This window comes from Diaphorina citri, unplaced genomic scaffold (genome assembly GCF_000475195.1).
Source record: "Diaphorina citri unplaced genomic scaffold, Diaci psyllid genome assembly version 1.1 scaffold206, whole genome shotgun sequence".
Lineage (NCBI taxonomy): Eukaryota > Metazoa > Arthropoda > Insecta > Hemiptera > Psyllidae > Diaphorina > Diaphorina citri.
The window spans coordinates 185,052-189,959 of record NW_007377643.1 but is presented as its reverse complement, the minus strand read 5'-3'; the positions used below and the strand labels follow the sequence as shown (position 1 = coordinate 189,959).

Sequence of the window (4,908 nt, the reverse complement as noted above, 5' to 3'; positions counted from 1 at the left end):
CTTTAGGAATGAGCTATTTTTATGTTTATTCTAGGTAGTCTTGTTACTCTCATTATTTCTAGCTTTCTTTGCTTTTCTTCCACTATTTATAGGCAAACATCCTTCATAACTTCATATACCTGAAAACGGCTACTTTCTCTGTGGCGTATAATATCTCTTTAGTAGCGCGGTCAAACTCCTTTGACTTTGCGGGGCGGAGCTCTACCGCGCTCCTTAATTTATGTTTTCCTCCGTCAATTTATTAAAGGATTCTTATTTCTTAATCCTTGTTGTCGACCAGATTATTTCATTAGCATCTAGATTCTAGGGGAATAAATAAATGAGTGGTCCGGTGCCAGACTTGCCTAACCCTCAGTTTCTTCAAATTGAGATAATGAGACCTAAAGTTGGGCCAAATTTTAAAACCCTGAAATAAAGTATTGCAGCAACTGCAATATAGTATTTCATGTCATCAGACATTTGGAAACATAGTTGGCAATGCTGGGAACAGATCTTTTTTAGTACTTCCTCCTAATGGAGGTAGATCGAAATTTTCAAATTTGTGGGTTAGGCAAGTCTGGCACCGAACCACTCAAATCTGGTTTTTTATCCCATTTAAGTTTTCCTGGAAGAATTTCCTGTTTTTAGGAATATCTGTGGAAAGAAGGAATGATTTGTGGAGTTCTATTTAGTTGTTCAAGTGAAATTTCTGAAGAAGAAAAAACGAAACATTTTCTAGAATTCTAGGATTTTTTTTTTTTTTTTTGCGAAAGAAAAGACATATATATATTTTTTCTTATCCCTATTGGAATTTCTTGAAATAAAAAGAGATTCTTGGAAATTCTTAAAGGAAAGGACAATGTACGGGAGGGGCATGCCGCATGCTACGACACAGACTAAAAACGGCGGTGAAACACTCATCTTGAAATACATGGAATTTCTTTAAAAGGGAATTTCTGCGACCCAGGGTCACCCTTGTTTCACTTCATTTCTGAATTTCTTTATTTACTTACCCTATAGGGCAGTGTTTCTTAATTGGTGTTCCGCGGAACCTAGGGGTTCCGCGAGCTGACGGCAAGGGTTCCGCGAGATATTTTGGAAAAATCATACACTAGATAAAATGCAGTTTCAAAACGACCATCTTAGACTAGGTATTTCATCTTATACAGCTTTTTTTAGAGGTTTGATAGAGGGAACTGTGGGGGTGGGGGATGCAATCTTGAAAGTTCAGGGTTCCACAAAGATGTTCACCTTTTGAAAAGGGTTCCGCGGGCCAAACTAATTAAGAAACACTGGACTAGACACACAATATAATGGACACATTACAACAAACAAAGATGCACGGGCATGCTTACTGGACTATTTAATTGGGTTGTATGGAAAACGAATAGGTACTACTTTACTTTTTGCGTACTTGTTTTCCTGTGATTTCCACTTCAACAAAAACTGGTAGTATTCATTTTCCATACAACCCAATAGTTAAAATGGACCTTCACAGAGTTAGCAAGTCTTCAATCAAATGCTTGCTGGAACTTAGCCAAGCATACTGCAGTAGGTACCACCATGTACTCAGATCTGACTTGATAAGCCCCCATCTTACTTATACCAACTAATCTACCTCTTCTTAAACTCCCATCTGTTCATTCGTCTGGGAGGTGGGTACTGTACTACGTCCAAAAACAATCCTCATAGTCCCCAATCCTCTGTAAAACAAAACACCCTTATCTGCGGAAACAAAGCATCAAATCAGCGGAACAAAAATCTGTTCATCTTACCAAAGTTAGTGAGATGAGGTCTTTAACTGAAGACTCCTATTGCATTAATGAAACTCAGTCCTAGATGATTCATCTTCTAAGTTAGGGGGGTAATTTAGGGAAAACCAAAGCTTTTATCAATTTTTTATCAGAAAACTCACAAAAAACTTTTTTTTTTTTTATCAAATAATCAAATTTGAAAAATTTGTTTACATTTTTCATTCTTTGCTAACTTCACGCAATCACGCCACAATTTTTTTTTTTTTTTTTTTTTTTTCAATTCTATTCATAGCCTGGGTATCAGTGGGTCGAGAAAAGGGTAAAACTGTGGGAAAGGGTGTGGGATACTTTTTAGATTATGTTTACGAGGGTGTATCTTAATATGACCGAGCTAGAATAATTAGAGATGGTGGGCTGCATGGAAAAGAAATGAAAGGAAAATTTTTGTTGGAGTGTGCAGATTCTTTTTTTTTCTTTTTCTTCTTCTTCTTCTTCTTCTTCTTCTTCTTCTTCTTCTTCTTCTTCTTCTTCTTCTTCTTTCCTTTCCTCTTCTTCTCCTTGTTCTCGTTCCACTTATTCCTAGTTTTCTTTTTCCTCCTCCTCCTCCTTTCTTTCTCCTATCCTTTCCAGTTCTTTTCATACCGCAGCAAAAAGAGGATTTGTACTTTTTTTATGATTTTGTTTATCCTTTGGTGCATTTTTCCGCTTTTCGAGAGACGTAAGCGTGCAATTTTCAGTTTTAAAAGTTTAGAGTGGTCGTGATGGGACCTGACTCTTCCACTTAGTTCAAAAAACTTGAAGCATCACCCCCTTCTTCATCTGTTCCTCCTCCTTCTCTTTCCATTCCTCTATTTCCTCCTATAAATTCATTTTGGACTATTTGAGAATTGAGAAATAAATTGAATTAGGCACATTAAAAAGCACTTGGAGTGTTCTTAGTCGAAAATTAAATTTATTGACGTAATTTTAATCAAAACATGATAATGAATATAATGATTATGACTGATCATTACAAAATGAGTTGATACCACCTATGGAGATGGCCAGGTGGCCTATTTAATTGAATAATGTCAAAAATGCCTCCTTTATTAAGGTGTGAAAAAAAAAAAAAAAAAAAAAAAAATGGGTAGCCCATTGGTAATGCATTCACCTACTTAGAAGGTCTTTAGTTCAATGCACATCATAAAAAAAAGCACTCATTGGTATTTTGATTGTAAATATTTCACCGGGTAACTGATGTTCTCATGTAGACCTAGCACTTGAGTGGGAAGTGTTAGGTATCTTCTTACTCTTTGTTTGATTAGGGACAGACAAGACACACAATAGAATGGACACATTACAACAAACAAAGATACACAGGCATGCTTACTGGACTATTTAATTGGGTTGTATGGAAAATAGACAGGTACTACTTTACTTTTTGTGTGTTCGTTTTCCTGTGATTTCTACTTCCACAAAAACTGGTAATATTCGTTTTCCATACAACCCAATAGTTAAAATGGACCTTCACAAAGTTAGTGAGTCTTCAATCAAATGCTTGCTGGAACTTAGCCGAGCATACTGCAGTACCAGCATGTACTCAGACCTGACTTGATAAGCCCCCGTGATACTTATGCCAACTATTCTACCTCTTCTTAAATTCCGATCAGTCCATTGGTCTGGAAGTTGGAAGATGGGTCCTGCACCTCCAAAAACAATCCTCATAGTCCCCAATCCTCTGTAAAACAAAACACCCTTATCTGCGGAAACAAAGCATCAAATCAGCGGAACAAAAGTCTGTTCATCTTACCAAAGTTAGCTCTTGTGAGATGAGGTCTTTAACTGAAGACTTCTATTGCACTAATGAAACTCTGTCCTAGATGATTCATCTTCTAAGTTAGGGGGTTAATTTAGGGGAAACCAAAGCTTTTAGCCTTTTATCAATTTTTTATCAGAAAACTCACAAAAAAGCAAAACTTTTTTTTTTATCAAATTTGAAAAATTTGTTTACATTTTTCATTCGTTGCTAACTTCACGCCACATGCTGAGATAAGTGTGAAGCTAGCAATGCGTGGAGAATGAAATGTTTTTCTGACAAGCTCCGTTTACAAGTCCATTTTTTGACCGTAGATCGCCACTGATTTCGAGTTCCGAGTTTTCTCAATCGAGAATCTCAATCTGTTTGTAGGAAAGTAAGGGTATATTTTCCTTTCAGGAAACTGACCACTGGAAAATTGACCCCTGCTGCAAATGCAGCAATTTTCCAGTGGTCAATTTCCGGAAAGGAAAATACCTACCTACACCACCTCAAAGTTGTCCATGTACCTACCAGAAGGCTATTCATTGAAGTATGGTAAGTAGGTATGTACCTACCTAGATATATCTACCCACACTCGACCACAGAGGCACCTAGGTAGGTGCGAACTCTAGCTAGGTGTAGGTAAGTTGGTACCTATTTAGGTAGAATATAGGTGGTAATACCTATGGTGTAGATATAGGTATTTATGTCAGAAGTAGGTATTTGCGTCTAATCTCTCTCCCCATCTTCTTCTTCTCCTCCTCCTCCTCCTCTTCTTCTTCTCCCTCCTCGTCGATTCTTTCATTTCTTAATGGGCTCTCTTTCCTTCTTTTTTCTACCTACCTACCTACCTATGTACGTTGGTAGGTATCTATTTCTTTCTTTATTCCTTGCACTATTTTATTCTATTTTTCTGATAATAATATTGAAATCTCTACCTTGAAGACATTTTTCTCTCGACTCCCTCCTTCTCTCTCCCTCCTTTCTCTCTCTCTCTCTCTCTCCCTCCCACCCTCTCTTTCTCTCTCACTGTTTCTTTCTCTATTTCAGTCCTACAATTTTGCATTGAATTGAAAATAATAAATAAGAATTTGTTTGAAAGGCTTTCCCCCTCTCTTCTTCTTCCTCCTCCTCCTCTCTCTCCTCCTCCTCTCTTTCTCTCTCTCCTCCTCCTCCTCCTCTCTCTCTCTCTTCTCTCTCTCTCTCTCCATCTGTATCTTCCAGATTTTTTTTTTCTCTTAAATTTTTTCCTTGGGAGTAATAAAACGAAGAAGAAAAAAAATAGAGAGAGACTTATTTTCTCTTAGAATGAAGTACGGATAACTGTGATAGGGTAGGCGCCCCATATTATGGGGTCCAGGCCGCCCTAGAGCAACACAAAAGTTGTTTGCCTATCCT

General features: G+C 37.4%; 1 protein-coding gene across 1 annotated transcript in view; it reads right to left on the bottom strand.

The window, feature by feature from the left end:
- Positions 1 to 3,684, bottom strand: part of LOC103505978 (protein painting of fourth) — a 9,212-nt gene extending 5,528 nt beyond the window's left edge. Inside the window, exon 1 of the mRNA XM_026821170.1 lies at positions 3,523 to 3,684. The gene's annotated coding sequence lies outside the window, so the exon portion shown is untranslated. The remainder of the gene's footprint in view (positions 1 to 3,522) is intronic.
- Between the last annotated feature and the right edge of the window lie 1,224 nt (positions 3,685 to 4,908).